Here is a 20,986-nt window from a genome sequence, read left to right on the forward strand (position 1 = left end):
ATTACATTTCTGTCTGTTTATTCACAAAAGTGACTCTGACAGAATTACAGGATTGTCAACAAATAGCAGGCATGACTATGACACATTATGTAGCTCCCTGCCTTGTTCAACGTTTCAAATACACTGCTACTGGTTAAACTTTAGAATTCATTCTCATCTCCATGTGAGGTTTTCTCCCAAGTGTTTAATAGGTCCTTCCTGCATGACTCTTTAGCTGAACACACACCTGTAAGAGCAGTTATTACGGTTTATAATTATTTTATCTCCCCATGCCTCAAATGTACAAATCATTGAACACATAAGGACTATGTTATAAACACTGCAAATCCTCACTACCAAGCATAGTAAATAATACTCATTGTTTGCTGAGGAAGAGTTGACTGACAGTGGAAAAGCTGGGGATATAGCTTAGTGACTAAGTCTTTGCTTAGCATGTACAAGGCTACTTGTTCCCCAGTACCAGTACACAGAGTAAAGAAAGTTAGTGGGGCTTGGGACTTAGCTGAGCCCAGTGAGAAAAGTTCACCTGTACTCATGAGGAACTGAGTTGGATGCCCAGAAACCATATTTTAAAAACAAAGGGCAGCAAAAGCAGTGCAGGAGAGACAGAGAAACAGGTGAAGTGACAGTTGGGTCCCTGGGGTCTGCTAGCCAGCTATTCAATTCTAGCTAGCAAGCCCCAGGACCCTATGAGAAACCCTGTCTCAACAAAACAGAACCAAACAACCAAACAAAACAACTAAGGTGGACTGCTCCTGAGAAACGCTACCTGAATGTGATGGCCCATGTACATGTACACACATTCATATACAGATGTACACACACAAAGACCTGCAGCCAAACAGAAGCCCACATACAGTTAGTGGTCATGAAAGCACAGTTTGCCCAAAAGAGTCCTGCAAGACAGAAAATATAAGAACACTCAAGAGGAAGTAAAGTTTAAAGGTAAATCAGTTGTTTTATACTAAAAAAATAAAACCTGAGTGGCAGACATTAAGGATGTCAGGGATTTTCTCTCATCACAATGAAGAGTCATTTAGAAAATGGAGTGCTAACTTAGAAACTAGCTATAGAGCCAGATGTACATATATTCTCTAATACAGGAAACCCCTAAATTCTTCTTTTCTTTATCTGTAATATGGACAATACTATATGGCTCTGCTTAATTCCCAGTTATAAAGGTTCTAATATAATAGTGTTTGATGGATACTATGGCTCCATAGCTCCGTGCACAAATTCCAAGTATATTAGGCAATGAGCCAGCAATTCATACTTATTGTGAAGCCTCTTTCTCTTAAAAACAAAACCAGCATCCCCACATCAGTAATCCTGAGTCTCACTGACTGACCCAGCAGGACCACCTGAGTTCTTTAACCACTGAGCTGCTCTGATTCAGACCCTCATCCACTCAACTGCATCCTGCTATCCCCTTTGGTTTCTGCCCAAGTGCATACTGATGTGTCCCTGCTCTGATTAAAAGCTTTCAATGGTTTTCATCACCTTTTCAGTACAGTACAAGCTCCATAATTTAAGATATTTACGAATCTACATAATATTATATTGAATGTCTACCTAAATATTAAAATATTTAGTCTATCAACCTTGAGGCTTATCTAGTCTTATTTAGCATATCATAAAAGCTGATATCCACACAGATACGTATTCACTTTCCTGCACATTTTACATACTTAGCAGCTCAACTATTCAGTCCTCCACAGCACCTGCTTATACTTCCATGACTGTAATGGCTTTCCTTAATTCTTGAACAATTTTCTTGCTATTTTGTTCAAATAATAATTGTTTCAAAGTCCGCCCATTTTTCCTTTCTAGTCCTCTCCTGCAATGTTTCTGTGTTTTGTTTTGTTTTTTAATAAGAGCCTTAGATTTTTCTGCTGTGTACTATTACTTATGGACACGCTCTCTACCACTTGCTACAAGTTCCCTTAAGACAAGATTAATGGCTGATTCACCATATCTAGAACAGTGATGTCCGTGTGTAAGTGTTAATAAATACACTCTAACAGCCATCTATCTCACTATTTTACAAAGCTCCTCCTCCTTTCTACTGCTGTCCAGAGTCTCTACAGCTTACAGAAATTACCACAGTTGACTCTTAAACAGTGGCTCAACTGTTTAGGGGTTCTGTCTTCTATAATGTATCTTAAGCCTACTGGAAATTTCACTAGCATATTATTATAAGTCTCTTCAGGAGACAAGTTCTTATTTCAAAAATTAAAAGTAAGTCAAAATTACTAAGATCTTTCACATTAACTTATTCTTTAGGCATGTTTCAGAGTACAGAAAAAATTAAACACTAGAGAAAAAAGAAAAATTATATCATTAAATTATGTAAGAATAAAAAATCAGCTAGAGAAGGTGAATGTTTCTAACATTTATCTGTGTACAACTCAGGCTGACACTTTGAGGAGAGGAATGTGACAGCTTACAAGAAAACAAACTTACTCATTCTTCTTAATTTCTGAAGGCTCATGAAAGTCTGACAGGCCAGCCACAGAGTGATCTCTCATGTGTATCACCCATCACAATTATGGCTTCAATAACAACATTCTCTAAATTTTAATACAGTACAACTGGTTTTCAGGAACTATCCAGTCTAATATTTTCATATTTAAGAAGGTAAACTTCACAAATTAGCAGCTAACTAATCTGCAGCTCTGAATAAAACTGTTCAAACTTTATTTCATAGCATCAAAAGAGCAATAAAATAAATGCAATGGCAGAGAGCAGGTGCTGTTTAGACCAAGTGACCCCAGGGTTCAACAGTAGAGACAAAGCAAATGCTGTCTACAGAGCCACCCTGACTGTATACTTCTCTTTTCTTTGTTAATGAGCTATACCTGGTTTCCCTAGGATCATGACTCAAATCTGGGAAATGCTGATAAAAATCATAACTTGTTAAAGAATCTGAAATTATATGCACTAAAGTAAAAGAGAGATTCTGAATTTTAAAGTATTTGTCTTTTAACAGATATTATCTACATTAGTCCTTAGACTAATCTGATAGTTATCTGCTCAGATACTGGTTCTTTCTTTCTAGCTGGAAGGTAAAAGATAGGGAGGGCACAGTAGGAAATGGATTCTTTCTGTTTATAATTGGTAAATTATTTTTGTTAGACAATTACTTTCACTATTATCATTTGACTTAGCTTGTAGCTTAGGGCAGTTATTTACTAGACACTGTGTATGTTAGAAATCACTACAAATTAGGCACAGACAGGAGTTTCTGCTGACTGGTTTTTGTGAACTCAACACAGGCTAGAGCCATCTGAAAAAAAGGAACCTTGATTGAGAAAATGTCCCCAAAATATCTGGCTCCAGAGCATTTTCTTAATCAGTGTTTGATGAAAGAGCACCCAGACCACTGTGGATGATGCTATCCCTGGGCTGGTGGTCCTGGGTTCTATAAGAGAGCAGGCTGAGCAAACCATAAGGAGCAAGTCTATAAGCAGCACCCTTCATTGCCTTCCTTCCCATCAGCTCCTGCCTCCAGGTTCCTGCATTGTTTGAGTTCCTGCCTCGACTTATTCGATGATGGACAGTGATGTGGAACTGTAAGTTAAATAAACCCCCCCCCCCAAGTTGCTTTGATAGTGGTTTTCCTCATGGCAACAGGAACTCTAAGACAGGATTATATAAAGAGAGAAGAACCTCTGGGGAAAGCCTGAGGTCTTATCAACTGTATTAGCAAGACAATAATAAGTACAAAAAAATTATCAGCCCAACTATATATAACTGACATACCAGCCTCTCCAAAAAGGTTTCAAAAAACACATTCTGTCAAAACTATGTAAACAAGAAAAGGGGGAGGACATTAAAAGTCCAACTTAACACACAGTACAGAAACACAAATGGGGGTCAAGTAAAGCATCATTTGGACACTGCCAAGAAACTAGAGACAATTTCATACTCAGATGGCTGTGTTGCTCAGGGACATAAAAACATAGGCAGTTCTTCCATAGATTTCATCAGAAGGCAGCTTCTTCTGGGCTCAAGGATCTCTTAACTGTATGAATACTACTAGAGGAAATGAAACACAGAGTGTTAGGGATATTCTTTCCCAGATTCAAGATGGTTTGTGGTTAGATTATGTCTCCAAGATTGCTGAATCTCAAGGTTTTGTTGTTGTTTTTTTTTTTTTTTTTTTTTTTTTTTTTTTTTTTTTTTAATCCACTGTCCCTAAAAATGTTTCCAAACACAAAAAAGAAATCAGCCTTGAGGCCACGCTCACCAATTCCTTTCATTGACTGTCCAGTTTTTAAGAGAGGGCAGGTTTAGCTCTAACAGTTCTAGTGTCTTCTACATGCATGTCACTCAGGGTTCTTGCCTTCAGGTCTACCAAACAGGCAGTGGTTTCTACTATGTAGTGTAGAATGCTTTGGGTCTGTACTGATTTTATCCTGTCAATTTCAACCATGTGCTTTGTGTAACAGCATGTAGCTATCCACCTACAACTTATGAAACTGTTCTTTTGCTTCCAAAGAGTCTACAACAAACGATTCAAATGGCATCTTCTGGATGGAAATTCAGATGGCTGACCTTGGGCCTCAAAGCCACAATGGTATTTCTGGCCCTTTGGAGTCTACTCAGAGAGCCAATTCTATTTCCTGTCAGATGATACATTCTATTTTGGAGGAAACTCAGAAGGTAAATAAACAGTTCAATAACGTAAGCAAGTTCCTGAAACTGACCAGACTAACTAAGGCTCCTCTGTCCTTAAACTTACATAAACAGAGGGGATTGCTTTTAGATTAAAGTTGCTTTTAATTTTCAAGAGAATTCAGTTGACAACTTACCAAGCTTACAAGGCAATAAAAACTTGCATACAAATCAAGAATTGTACATACATATTTTAAAGTGCTTCATTCTTAATAAGCTAGTATTAATAAACAAAACTACAATATGAATTTCTCTTTAATTAAAGCTGAAACAAACTTAATTCTCAGGTTTCACGGCGCCCCCTGGTGGCAGATTATTTAGAAGAAAAAATTCATTAGCAATTAAGACGAGCACTACTATAACAAAAATATTTCTAATTCACTGAATTCTACTTGGAAACACAATCATTTCAAGTAAATCTAGAAAAATTCAAGCTGTGATAAAAATGCTGTTACAGAAGTCATTGTTCTGTCTAGACCATCAAGTTGAGCTTTGTGAAGAATAAATATAAACACTACAAAGTCCTTTCCTTTTGGCACAAATCATGTATTCAACAATCACAAGGGTCATATTTACTGACTCCCCCTCTTTTCTAGTTGTCAATCTGGGTCAACTGTCACCTTATACAATTATTTTTGAAATGTCTCAGAGATTGTGGCTCAGCCTTCCATTGCTGGAGTCATGAATTATAAAACACCAGTCCAGTCTGGACAAAGCTTATTCTCAGGAGAAATACAGATATTTTCATACAGAACATGAGAAACAAATAGAGTGCAGGGAGGGGAAGACAGCACTATGAGCACACAGAACTTTCAGAAGATACTCAGAGGAAAGAAGAAACACCAAATCCGAACTGAGCTTTAATGATGGAAGGAGGGAAGCAAACAGCTTACCAGAGAACCACAATGAGGTTTTTAGATCAGGAGGTGAGGAATAGGAAATGATGCCATAGAGGGGCACAGAGGCAACACTGAAGAGAACGTACACAGGGTCAGCTATACAGCGACTGCAGTATACCAACAGAGCCCAACAACATGAAAGAGAGTGTAATAAAAACTAAGCTGAGCATCAGGAACCTCAACAAAGATACCATCTGATAAGATGAGGGGATGAACAGTTGACAGGAACTAGAGGCTGAGGTCAGCTAAAATGATTAACAAATTCTAATTCTATGTAGCTTCAACTCTCTAAGGCAAGCATGGTGATGCATGGCTTTAATCCCAGCAACTGGGAGGCAGAAGTAGATAGATCTCTGTGAGTTTAAAGCCTGTCTGGTCTACACAGTGAGTTCCAGGCTAGCCAGGGATACACAATGTGACCTTGCCTCTAAAAATCACTACCTCCACCAACAAAACCCTCTATGCTTTGGTTTTCGGTCCTTCACTTAAAGCAGAAATGTTTTACCAACACCTAGCTATGGGGTAGTTGTGAAAACCTGAAGAGAAAAGGGATACTACTTACTACCATACAAAGTAAAGCTCTCAAAAATAAGGGCTGCTACTGTCTCCATCAGATAGCCACAGAGAATGTGCCATCAAAGAAAGCATGTGTAGGGAATATCTTGCAGCAGATACAAATCTTAGAGGAGACTGAGCTAAGACTGAGCCTGGAATGTTCTGTGATCTGTATGCAACAGGCATGTAAGAAAATCTCTCTTACGGGAAGACAGGAATCAACTGCCAAGAAAGGGCTGTGTACAACAGAGCTTGAACAGCTTCAGTGTTCCACTGCCAGAGGTACCTTTTGTTTGTCTTTAAGCTGCTCTTCCCATGGCTCTAAAAATATTCCATATTTTACTACACTGGAAATGTTTCTTGCTTTAGAAAATGTCTTTTTATAGTACTCTTCTTGTAATTAAAGAAAATCAATGGCAAACTAGAAACCATGACATTCCACTTACAAAAAGGGAATGCATAAGACTTATTCTTAATGGGGTGCAACATACAATATTAAATGCAAAGTAATTTAAGAAGAATTAAGGCATCACATGAAACTGGGTACATAAAATGCCAAAAACTAAAAAGAAAAAGTAAGCTAGAGCATGATTAGTGATGTAAGTCTAGGGTGAGAGTTAAGCATGGAATCATCCCCCTTCTAACAGTGAGCATCTGAATAATGACATCAATACCAAACCACACTTAAAAGGAACGACTACTTACTATTTAATTAAAATTAAAAAATGAAAAGATGGCAGATAGAAGACATCAGTATACTAGATTAATTCCATTATTAGAATACAGAACAAACTCTACTGAATCAATTTCCACTTGTGAGTATCCATTACATCTAACATGCTGTGTGCCAATGATAAATACAATCTAGTATTTACAATCAGAAGATAACTGACTTCATCAATGACATACAAGGATAGCTCCCATAAGAATGAGCTTCTGACATTCAAAGCAAAGTGCCTCACTCAGATCTTATAATACACCCCATACAGTAATGCACATGAAACCAGTATGAAGTGATGATGGAACATGACATAGTCCATGTAAACCTAAGAGTTATAATTCATCTGCTTTAATATTTTAGTGAGTCTGATTAGATGCCTTTTGGCTTCTACAGTTCTCATGAATTAAATTAGCTTGTGCTGTAAAGTTATGCAGACCTTATTGATTCCAGAGACTCTGAGTCACCAAGGGAAGAAGTCCAAAAAGGCTACTTCCACTGAACTTCAAGTCAGAGGCTTGAAAACTACAGAGATAAAGACATTAGCTGTAGCCTTATGAAACATCCAAGGCTGCTTTCATTTGATTAGGGATTTCCTACAGGCTCTGCATGACAAATAGAACAAGGACATTTACAGCTTTTAAGTGTTCAAGACAGACCCAGAAAGCAGATGATCTATTAATAATTCTAAATCAGAAGCTACAAAGTATGTGTTTATTAGCAAAAAAAAAAAAAAAAAAAAAAAACCACAATACCAAAGGGCTACAAGAGAGAAAGCCAACATCCTTACTGATTATTGGATACAGAAGTCTGTTTAAATCTGAAACAGTGGTTACCACAACTACCTGTCTTAAGTTAGTTTCTTTCAAACAATTTAAAGAACACCAGCATTCAATAAAATGTTTATAGTAAATCAACCAGGAGGAAGGGCAAATATCTTCAATATACAAAAGTTTCTAAGCATTTTGACAGTTACCATCATGAGACAACCTACCCACAATAGTATGCTATATTCTGGAATATATCCTGTGATACGTAAGTACATTGATACTAAGTAACACATATGCTCACACTACTGACTTTTATGTTATTTAATGATGACTGATTTATGCTAAGTTTTGCCTAATCATATCACATGATTCAGGTGTTAATCAAAACTTAAGGCCAGCAGACGACACCCAGAGGCCCACCTGCCACTTGGTCCACTCGAAGCAGGAACCACTACAATGACATATATGGTGGAGAGACGGGAGAGAAAGGGAAGCTGAATGGTTTGAGCACTGTGAAGAGAGATGGAACTGGAGACACAAGAGTGAAGAGGAAAGCCTGAGCTGCCATCTGAGGCCATGGTGAAGTCCCGGCCCATGCTACCACTGAAAGCCATGTCTTGGTCTGTGGCCATGTTGGCTGGTGTCAGCAGGGATTGGTGTCAATGTCTATGGCCCATGTTACAGCTAAAAGCCATGGGAATGTCCCTGGTCTGGGCTACTGCCTGGGACCATGTTGATGTCCGATAACTGTGTAGAACTGGCCCCACCTGTAACTAGCTGTGGCAGTTGAGAGGGAACCACACCTCCCGTGACGCACAGTAGAGCTGATCCTGGGGGTGGGGGGTGTGAGCTGACCCTGATGGCATGAGTACAGGAGAGCTGGGCCCTGCTCCTTACCTAGGCAGCCCAGTACACCTAGCTATGGTAGGTAGGGTGAATGTGGGTGAGCTTAGCCCCAAGGGCATGAGAGTGGGAGAGCTGGGCCCATACCTTGCCAGCTGCAGCAATGGGTGAGCTAGCAGGGGCTGTGCTGGAGAGCTGTCCCTGGTGGTATGAGTGTGATCAAATCTAGGGCACTGAGTTGGATCACCCCAGTATCTACTCCATGTATGAACTGCTAAAGCATAAGAAGGCACAGATCCTGTAGACCCAAAGGTACATGATTCCCATGTCAGAGGACAACAGGATATCAGAGAGGAGTCCTAGAAGGATCCAGTACTAATAGTATAGCAAAAGCCAGAGGGCTCTAACCAGATCAATGATTCATTGCAATGCACATTTGCAAGTAAAAGAAGTGTGGACAAAAGGTTATATTGTGGGACAACACACTGATACACTGTGGGGAGGTTACAAGGGCAGAGAGTGGATAAGAAGGAACGAGATGAGTGGGGTTGGGGTGTATGATATGAATTCACGAAGAATCAATAAAAAACTTCTAAAAATCTTAGGGCCATTAATTTCCCCATGTGAGATGAGAACTTTGCTAAGACACTTTACTACAAATAATGCTGCTTCTCTGGGTTCTTCCTCATGCTCCACTAGTACATCATAACTGTAAGCTTCTCATAATCACAAAACCTTAAAAATCTTATTTAGGTATAGGTATAACAATACGTGCGTCAACCCAGGAGACAATAAATTGTATTGGGTCTACTTTAGAATCTTAAATTTAAATTTTAAAACTCTGAAGAAAAAGATAAGCTAGACATAAATTTTATCCCATTAATTTGCACAAGTATAACCCTTACCTATTGTTTAAAGTAAGCAGCATATAAGACTGCCAGTCCATTACTAATAGCTTTAGTCTTTCTCACAGGGAAAGAGGCTTAAGTAGTCCTTCCCCAACAACTCACAGGACAACAGCCAATTGTACGACATGTTTAGTATTTTTAGAATTGTAAAAAGAAAAAAAAAAGCAAAAACTGTTCAGCTTCTTTTTCTGTTTTAAATGATTTAATTTATATTTATGTGTTCAACTCGGTGTACATGTACATTCATGCAGGCACCCACAGGCCAGAGAAAGATGTCAGAGTCTGTTGAATCTACAGTGACAGGCAGTTGTGAACCGCTGGCAACAGAGACCTGGTCTTCTGAAAGAGTAGCAGATACTCTTAAATACTGGGCCATCTCTGTAGTCCCCCAACTACACACAATTTCTAAGATGCAATAAAGATCATTTTATATGTTCAATCAAGGTACAGACTTTGCTATATTTACCAAAGGAAAAAGATGGTTTCCAAGAAGAATACATCTCAAGTCTATGCTAGAGTGAACACAGTCTGTCTGCTTTAAAGATTTCCTCGTTTCCTTATCTGTGCTTACTGCTCTACCTGTCTCTCACTGCCACAGATAAAAAAAATAAAACAACAACAAAAACCCAAACAAAAAACAGCTTCTGTTGCTTATTATGGCCTTTATGAAAATTATCAACAAAGTGATGAAATGAGAAAAACATAAATATATACATCTTTTATCTAAAGCATAAAATGCAAAATGGAATGAAAAATGAACTATTTACTAAAATCCTTATGTTTACTTTTTACAACTAGCCCAGTTGCTGAAAAAAAAGTTTGCTACATAAACCAATTTTAGGCTTTTTATCAAATATTTTGCATATATCATGAAGTATATGCTCATAAAATTTATATATATCAAAACAAACCCCATGGGTTTTTATTGAAGCCTTTATTTCATTTTGGCATATTTTTTTGTTACTGTTGTTATTAGTTTCTTGTCTGTTTTGATTTTTGTGTTTGTTTTTGAGAAAAAGAGAAAGAACATCAAGTTGGATAAGCAGTGGTAAGAAAGGTGTGGGAGGAGAAAGGAGGGAAAACATGATCAAAATATATTGTATGAAATATTTAAATTAAAAGGTATGGGTATGGGTTAATGGGTAATTGTAAAGCCACCATCTACTCCTTGAAACAGAGAGGCTCCTCAAACATACAGTCCAAGCTCCCCCTCCAGCTCTGGCTTTAATGTGCAACATAAACCTCAAGTTCACTCATTAAGAGCGAATGAAATAATGCCACAGGTGTTAAAAGATGGAAACTGTTAAAGCTCCTTTATAATGCATTAAAATAAGAGAGCCTTCACTAACACATAGGGCATTTCATTAAACTCTCCAGTGAAAAATGCCAAGAGTAAGAATATTGATCCATTTGGAATATAAATTATTGAAGTGCTTGGATTTAATTTTGTGGAACGCCACACAGGAGGACCATAAAAAACATGATTTGTTCCCAATACTTCTAACAGCTGGCAGTAAGGAAGGCCAACACTAGCAGTCAAGATTCAAAACCACTAAATAACTGCAATTTCAACATGGTGTACCTAATATAAGTAACTATAAATTACGAATTAATAGATTAATATCTGGTTTTTTTTATTGGCTCTTGACAAAATAATGATGGCTTCAGCAGTACTTCTACTTCCATTCCAAAACAGGATGCTCATGTGTCACGCCTGGAACTGTGGGCCCCGTGAGTCTTACAAAGACAGGGGTCTGCAGATAATAACAGTAATGAAGAATCATGCTTTATTATTAGTGTTAATACACTGTTAAATTCCACTGGATATTTCTCTTTAATGAAGCATGACATTCAGAATTCCAAGCTAACCAAAAAATAACAGTAATGTTTAAAAAGTTGTAAGTAAGAATCTTCACTGTTTTCTCTATAAAGAAATGTGTTTTACAAAATCATTACAAGTTAAATTATTAACTTGATTTAAATAAATATGCAGAATAAATGTATTGAAATGTCACATGTAATAAATGCATAGTTTTTAAAGGTCTTAATTCCTTTCTTTTTTAAAGATTTGTTTATTTTATGTATATTAGTACACTGTAGCTGTCTTCAGACACACCAGAAGAGGGCATTGGATCCCATTACAGATGGTTGTGAGACACCATGTGGTTGCTGAGAACTGAACTCAAGACCCCTGGAAGAGCAGCCAGTGCTCTTAACCGCTGAGCCATTTCTCCAGCCCTGAAGTTCTTAATTCTTACCAGTTAAAAAATAAATTTAAAAATCAAAAAATAAATTCTAAATCCTTTAGGTGAAAAATATTTAAGAATTCTTTAGATTAAAAAGTATCCCTACTCCAGAATGTAGATACAGGTTAAAAGAAAAACTACAGAACAAACACAATTCCCTTATAATTTCAAACCTGACCAAACAATCGTTCCTCTTGCAGAAAGCACTCGTTACCACCACCATTTGTAATGTCTCACACTCACTCCTCACAACTACTAAGGGCTTGAGCCGCACGGCCCTGTGGGCCATGCTTGACAAAGGCCTGCATTATTCTTCCGAGATATGACAGACAAGAAAACACACACACACTTATTAAACATCTAAATTACCTGGTTAACTACAAGGACAATGACAGAATAGCTATTCTATCAGAGCAGAAAAAATATCCTAAGTCTCTCAATATGTGTTATATAGATATTCTCAAATCTGTAACACTGTAATGGCTTAGAAAATGTCAATTTGATAGACTACTGTACAATCATTAGGACTAAAAACTATAAAGCTATACCAAAATTTTGTAATATACAACAAGATATCCTAAACATAATTTAGATGGACATAACTATATCAGACAAATATAAATATTTAAGACATTATACACACAGGCAAAGACTTGAAAAATACAGTAAAACAGTTAAATATCTGATCTGGTTTTAAGTTCCTTTAATCCTCTGCATGTTGATAAGGTAAATAAAAACAGAAATGAATCCTTTCCCTAAAGGACTATAAAACCATCATCTGCACCTAGGTAATCACCTTATATTTACGATCTACACTAAATCTATACAAACTTGCCTGACCCTTTTGTGCACGATAGGGGCAAGGTCTCCAGAGAAAGGGGCAAGTCCTAGCTGAGCAATCTTATTAGAGAAAAAAGGGAGAAAGAAAGGATGAAATAATTAGTGCCCAGCAAGGTCAAAGAGGCACCAGTGAAATGTTTTACTGCCATCTCAAGGTATCAAATTTAATATCAGTTTAAGGACGTGAACCACCTACATTCACTTAAAGCCAAGAAAATTACAAGAAAAATACAAATGTTACTTTCAATAACTTAAGTGAAGAAGAAAATATTGTATCAATTTGATTAACTTTTCAATGCATCAGAAATTAAATCACTTTAAAAAGCAGACTCATTAAGATTCAAGGATACCAAGATATCCAATTTCCTGTCTGAGGGATAGATAAGAAATCTATTACTTTATGGCTGTCAAGGGTCAAAAGCTCAATAAAGTAACCCTGAAATTACTGGCACTAACTCAAAAGGCACAATTAATTTAGATTATAGCATGATTACAAAAGATGCCCTGGAAGCTTGCTTTTGTATAAATTAACAAAATAATCTTAACATTCATATTCATATGCAAAAGATTCAAAAAAGCCAAATAAACAGCAGAAAGAACCAATTTAAAAGACACATGCTTCCTGACTGTACAACTTACTATAAAGGTAGAATAATCAAACCTAGGATAAACTTCCACACATACAAGAACTTAGGTTTTCAGAAGAGTACCAAGCCACATAGAGAACATGTTTCTAACAAATGGTGTCTGGTCATGTGACTAGCCATAACCAAAATAATGAAACTGGACCCCTACTTCTTATAATAAATACATGAAAATTAACTAGAAACTGATGTTTGCACAGAAAATAAACTGACAGCTAGCAAGACAGCTTAGCAGATAGAGGACGTTTTCAAAAGTTTGATGATCTGGTTTCCGTTCCTGGAACCCACACGGTGGGAGAGAACCGACTATGGCAGCCCCTCTGACCTCCACATTTTATGTGTCTGTTGAAGAGTCCCTACATGAACATATAGCACAGTCACTGGGTTTTTTTTATTTAGCATATAATAAAACTGAGTCTGTTAGTCATTCCATTTGCAAATTTTAACGTGAAATGTAAAGCTGATGTAGTGGCACATGTCATTAGTCCCAGTGCTCAAGAGAAGACAGGTAGATCTCTGCAAGTTGGAGGCCAGCCTGGTCTATGTAGTGAGTTCTAGGATAGCCAGAACTACACAGAAAGACCCCGATTCAAAAATAAAAACACATTAAAAATAGGTAATGTATACAAGTACATGTATAAATATATAAAATCCTTAGAAAAAAGGCTGCAGAGACACATTTCCTGTCCCAGGGTTAAAAGCAATTGCTGCTCTTACAGAGGACCTACACTTGTTTCCTAGCACCCACAATCCTCTCTAACTCTAGTTCCAGGGGAATTCCATGCGTCTTCTAGCTTCTAGAAGACTCTTACCTTGCCACTCATTGCCTGCCCTCAGAAGTGCTCTGGAACTGTAGTAAAGAAGAGATCCACAAACCTTAGCCCTTCCCACCCAAATATTACATATTTAATGCTTAGAAAACTAGTACTGAGAGGACAGTGGCTGCAAGTTGTGCTGCTATCTTAGGAGGAAGCTCGGCCACTGATGTATTAGCTTCTGTGTGCTGACTCTGAGCTACTTTCCTAGTGGTTTTTTTTGAGGGGGGGGGAGGGTTGTTGTTGTTGTTTTGTTTTGTTTTGAAATCCATTTTCATGTTAGAGTTTTTGGTAGGTAAAGTCTTGTCCCTGAGACACATTTCCTGTCCCAGGTCCTCTTTAAACAAGCTTATCTTCTTAACAATTTCAGATCATCTTCAGCTGTACTTTCCTGGCCAAAAGGTAAACTTCCTTTACTGGCCAAACTCCATACTTTACTTATCTTTCTGAACTACACCTTATTCTCTCATAGACCTAGCTAAGACTAGCCTGAAGTCTACCCTGCATTCAAATTTTCTTTGCCAAACAAATTCAGTCTCACTCTACCTCGAAAGCGAAGGATTCAGGAAGAGCATGGCCAGACACATGTGAGAACACCCAATGTTCCCCAAACCACTTGGAATATTCTGTTTCCCTGCTGAAACTTCATGAGCCAGACCCACACTTTTTACAATGCTCTTGTCTCTAAAGCTCCCAAGAGAACGACCCATAGTTGTCTGCTTATAGTAGCCAGGGGCTTTTCCAGCCCAAAGTTCCAAACTTGTTCTCATTTCTCCTGCAAATCAGGTCCAATGGCCCAGGAACCACACGGTCAACTTTATCACAGCAACGGCTCTAACATATCTATACCATTTCCCTGTATTACTTGTCTTGTTGTTGTAATAAAATACCTTACAAAAGCAACCGAAGTAAGAAGAGCTTATTTTGGCTCACAGTTCGATGGTACAACTGTTCATGGTGATGGTGAAGCAAATCAGGGCAACAGTCTGACACATGGCTGAACTGTAGCCACATGTAAACACAGAGGATGAGAGATGATAGATGTTGCTGCTTAGTTTGATCCCATGAGATGCTGCCATCCAAAGTGAAGGTCCTATTCTCCCAAGAACTAACCTATGCTAAGAGGCTTTGTTGTTACACGATTAAAGACTGTCAAATAGACAAAGACCATACAGCATCAAATCAATTTATTATTCATATAATGTGTTTCCTTTAAGTGTATCCTTTATACTCTGAACTAACCAAGTTTATGTCATCTATGTATTTGTCCAATGACTCCAAATACAATTCCTTTGTCCTTCCATGGCACACTAGGCCCTATCAGACCATTTCTTCTGTTATGCTGTCTAATTATTATATTCATTTATGGACATGTTTAGTGTCCCTTTCTAATGATAAAACGGACAAGTCTTTACCTTGTAAACTATAAAGCATTACATACCAAAGTAGTGTTCTCTAGGGTATAACCATCATCACAACAGAAGAAGACAGGCTTTGGAGTCTAATAATCTTTCCTATATCCAGTAAATAGTTACTGTTCACCTAATTCAAATAGATTCGCCCATTTCAAGTACATATTGCAAAACCTAGTTAGTTTCCTCTCTAAATGTATCCAATTTCTATTTAAATTTCAAGAAAAGTAGGAAATCAATAAATAGCTAGATCTTTTTATATAGAGAGGTCTTCAATAAATAGTGTAAAGGTTTCTTTTTCTTCTCTCCTAGAAAGCAACTGATGAATTTCTTCATCTATGAAAACTGTAATATGTAGATGATATACATAAGAAAAATTTCAAACTTTTAAAGACAAGTTGTAAATCTCATAATCTAATTATAAATTTTATCATTAAAAATATTCAGAGCCTGAGAACTCATGTCATTTAAATCAAAAGTCTCATATTATACTGATATTATTATTTCTGATAAAAGAAATTTCTGTCCTAGCTAAAATTTACTTTTCTCAGTAATATATCAAAAACCTTTAGGTGTTCAGTGTCAGGCAGCAACTCAACAAACACATTATGCCCTTACCCTAAAGATATTGTACAGAATGCTTATATACACTTCCATACTCTGATAGCAAATACATCGAGAAAGGCATGGTGATAAAGGCTTCTCATATGTTGCTGGTGAGAACTAGAATCTAGAACTGCCTTCTGAGAACAGAAATTGGCATTATTATCTAAGTCTTCAAAATCCATATAATCTTTACATTAGCTGCTTTTCATAGCCCTGTGATAAGAAACACTTAAGGGAGAATGGACTTATTTTGGCATAGAGTTTGAGAAGATAAAGACCACTGTATAGGGAACATGGAGCAGCTAATGGCTAGGGCACTGGGAATGTGAGACAGGAAGAGAAAGGCTCAGGTGAGAAGTGAGACTAGGTTATTATCCATAAGACTTACCTTTATGGCCCTTTGTCTGCTAGCTAGGCCCAATCTCAAACAGGTTCCCCATCCCTCCCCCAAACAGAGCTATAAGCTGGGGAAACAGGTATTAAAATAATTGACCCTGTGGGAGAATTTCACATTCAACTATAATATTCTGCCCTTGGTCTATATAAGCTCATGGCCAGCTCATGCAAAATGTACTTAGTCCCCACAGTCTTCCAGTTTCAACACTATTCAAAAACTCCAATTTTTCTTTTGAAAACTGAAGGCTATCTATACATTGTGAGCTCCTGTAAAATCCAAATAAGTTACACATTTCTAACATACAATAGTACAGAATAAACAATCCAGTTCCGAAAACAAAAGAATGGGTTCATAAGCACAAGACGAACACCCCAGAGGACAAAAGCCAAACCCTTGAGCTCCACATCCAGTACCTAGGACTCAGACTGACATTATCTGTGCTTCAAGCCCCTGTAGCTCTGGCACCTGTAGCATGTATGGCTTCTCTGCTAGGGGACTCCACTTGTAATGTCCTCCAGGGCAGAATGAACATATTCTAAAGAGACCATTATGCCTCGATCATCCTTTTGGCTATTAAACTATTGAAATAATAATCTACAAGGAATTGGACTTTTCCAAGGAATCTCATAGTAAAGAAAAAAGTTGAAGCCCCGTTTCATCTGGGAAGAACTTTTTAGCCAGATTCCAAAGTTCTGACTTGAGGGACTACCTTGCAAGAGGTACTGGAGCCTACAAAATGATGGCACAGTGATGGATGGCACCACTCCTCAAACCAGATTGCTTAATTATGTATACCTCTTGACCTCTACTTAAAACAAAACCTCATATCAGGACTCTGAAGACATACTTAAGGGACAAAAAGTCAATGAACTTCTATTAGTTTATCCTCCTGGTGTGGCTTCACTGAATATATCTCCTTTTTTTGTTTTTTACTATTACTTTTCTCTGTAAATAGCCTACTGAAGATGAGTGGCTATGCCTGGGTTGTCAGTGCTAATCGGGCCCAGGCATTGCCTCTAACAACTCTGGAATCACACTCAGTGACAATAGCTTTCCTAAGTGGATGTCCCACATTTGTGGCATCTACAACATAGACCCAATACAACTTGGGCTTTACTTTACAGCTTTACACACAGGCTGCTCAGGACCTCCAAACAGAAGATATGACTGGTATCTGCTGTTGGCTCAACAGGTTTTCTAGATCCTTCATTGATCTCTGCTTGACAGTCTAGCTTTTGCATCCTGAATGCCTGCAAAAGTAGCTCCATGTAGAAAACACTAAATTATGCTACTAGGTAAAAAGTAGACTGGCCCCCTTTTACCAGAAGTTGCAAAGTATTTGAATGCTTCCCTCAGTTGACCTAAGAAAGTATGGCCCTGGGGAGTCCTGCTCAAGCAAGACAGACAAAAGAATTCTCCATAAATTTTCCTTTGGAATAAATTTAATTTACATAAACTGAAGTATCAGCAGCTGTGATCTTCCCCTCAAGGTACCTTTTCTATTGTTTCAGTATGAACCATCCTTTATTATACTAAAACTTTAATAATATAGATTCTTTAACACTATTTCCCTTTTTTACAACTTTAACCCAACTCATTCTTTTCCTACGTATTTTCACATCTTTCTGATGCACATTTTGCTTTGACTTTTCATTATAACCTCACTAAACACTGAGCAATAACTATACCTCAGCATCAATGCTATGCTGTCTTGAAGTTTCCTACTCCATTTACTTCTGAATTCCTTCACTTAGCTTTTCAGGACACAACAGAATGTGGTCATATGCTTTGCCTGAATCTAACAAACAGCTTCTCTAATCCAGGTCCCCTGCTTCCCCTGTCACCCCATTACCGCCTTTTCCCGTCTGCCCTTCTACCAGCACTGTGGTCTTTTGCACTACCACTCGACTGCTTGGTGAGAGCAGTTTTTATAGCACAGAGGCTTCTCTAGCCCACAGCTTCAAACCCATTTTCATTTCTTCTACAAAGGATGACTCCAAAGGCCTACGAACCAGAGTCTGGCTTATAGCAGCAATGACACCATTCTCAGTACCAATTAGTGCTCCGCATTAGTCACTTTTCTCAACACTGCAATAAAACAGATGGCAAGACACATTTAAGAGATTTAATCTGACTTGTAGTTTCACAGGGTATTGTCTCATGGCAAAGAAGGCATGGCTTAGAACAGTCATAGTTACCGCTCCACATCCAAAGGCTCATCCACAACCTTTCAAAATAGCACCCATCAACTAGAAACCAATTGTTCAAAATGAGTCTTTGCAGACTTTTCACATTTAATATACTTAATTAAATATTGTATATTAATTAAGTACATAATGTACTTAATTCAAATAATTATATTGCCAGGAATCTATTCTTAAAAAATAGCCAATGATGTAAAGTTTAGATATCAACATACTTATTTGTTCATTTTTTTAAGCATTAACATTAAAAATCCTCATTCAATGTGCCTAGGGCAAGACCATTTTTAAGAAATAACCCTGAAGTAGTATTCTATAACCTGAAGAGTGACAAAGATATTTGATGTTTGGCTTAAGTCCTTAAAATATTTCTATACAAAAACCAAAGTGGCTATCTGACCTCTTCATACAAAAGAGTAAGATAACATGTCTGACTATAGAGCCATCTGTGGTTCTAATGTGACCCCTGGAGCCAGGTAGAGTCTTACATCCCAGGATAACTTTCTAAGGTGGAACCTCGGAGAGGGCAGTGGGCAGCATTCTGTGTTTTAACAAACCTTCATGATCCAGATACACTATGAATCTGAAAGCACTACTGTGCAACATGCAGTCTTACAGATGTGTGTGCTCATTACACACTCTGGAAAAATAGACAACAGTGTAATGTCTATTGTCAACCACATCTTCATATTTCAGGTCTACTGCCAATCAACAGTGTTGACATGAAGTTTTAAATAATATTCCCGTTTACCCCCCCAACAAAATAGTCAACTATGTTCACCTGGATCACTATCAGAAGTCCTAGAGAACACTATTAATTAATTAATCTATTAGTTAACAGATTAGTTCTTAGTCTACTAATGTCACAGGAAATGAACTGACAGAATGCCAGAAATGTCATTAGCTCAGAGGTCTTTGTATCTGAGGGTGCTGAGGGCTTAGGGAGAGATTGATAAGAGAAATCACAAACATTTCACTCTTTGCTAATTTAAAGCAGTTTTCATCTAATATTCTCCTGCATTGATTGATAACACTGCAAACCAATCTGTTCACTTGGTCACAGCTGAAGCCACAACCATAAACATTTACAGTGCCTGACAGTTACATAAAGCATTGCACCACATGCTACCAAAGACACAAAGCTCAGGATGTTCAAGTCTCTACTAGGAACACTTCAGACTGTTAGATGATGTCAATAATAAAGTTAAGAGTCCCAAAAGACAAATTAAAGCACCTGTCATAGAAATGAAAAAGGTGACATCACATTCTGGTGAGGGTATTCAGAAAAATCTAAATCTAAAGAGACAGAATTTTAAAAGAAACGTGGAAGAGAGTTTATCAGTTGCTTAGAAAATGAAATAGCAGGCAGAAGCAAGCTATGTATAGAGGAACATTACAGGATGACTACATGTGACTGGGCTAGCCTGTTCCCACAAGGGACAAACTATGTCACCTTGGACTAACAAGCCAATCTTGAAATCACAGCTGCTCATTTATGAAATGTAAAGAAAGTGATTATTTTAATTACCTCAAAATTATTTACCTGGAAAGCAACTAGGTAGGAAAAGGCTACCTAGTGAACATCTTGTTCACAGTTTAATGATATTTAATAATATTCTCTCTTATATAAGCAAAACTAGGGAATATTAAAGGTATTTTAATTTATAATGTTTTAAACCAATTTTTTAATATTAACAAATGAAGCATAAATACTTGAGAGGATTCAAAATAAAATGAGAAATGCAAATGGCCCAAATTGTATATAATTTTTAAAAGGCTGTATACAAATGTATTCCTGAGTGAAAACTTACTTAACAAAAGTATGCTGCCATTGTTTGGGGCAGCTCTTTTGGTAAGTAGTTTACAGTTAAAAACATCCTAGCAACTACAATTTCAGGTATTTACCTCAAAGCATCAAAAACACATGTCCACACAAAAATGAATACAAAGTTCAAAACAATTTTAATTAAAAAAAAAAAAAAACACCCAAATGTCTTAAACAAATCATGGTCTTTACTACACAGTTGAGGCTCAACTAGAACTCTTTACATGCAGGCTGGTTCTAACCCTGCAATCCTCCAGCTCTTTAGTGCCAGGATGAAAACATGCACCACCATACCTCACTCTGAAATGTGTTTTTAAAAAATGCATTTTTTTATAAAGAGGTGCTGCTGCCCATCCTCCTCTGGTGATGTTCTTACCATTCTGAATGCACGGAGTGGCTGTACTAGAGAAAATTACAGAGAGTAGGGAGAGCTATGTGCTCTTGTGACTTCTCACCTAAACGTAGAAACAACCTGAACTATGCGAATACATACATATACAAAGCACACAAGTAATACTGCATAGTTACACATAAACACACATTACAGCAACTTACATATTAGTATAGTAGTGATTTTATATATCAAGTCATGATACCTGAGGGGTGGTTCATATGTGTACTGCCAGCGTT

The 20,986-nt window shown here is 37.5% G+C and overlaps 1 protein-coding gene across 3 annotated transcripts in view; it reads right to left on the reverse strand.

The window, feature by feature from the left end:
• Positions 1 to 20,986, reverse strand: part of PARG (poly(ADP-ribose) glycohydrolase) — a 98,816-nt gene that overhangs the window by 59,412 nt on the left and 18,418 nt on the right. The window lies entirely within an intron of this gene.

This window comes from Micromys minutus (assembly GCF_963924665.1).
Source record: "Micromys minutus genome assembly, chromosome: 12".
NCBI lineage: Eukaryota > Metazoa > Chordata > Mammalia > Rodentia > Muridae > Micromys > Micromys minutus.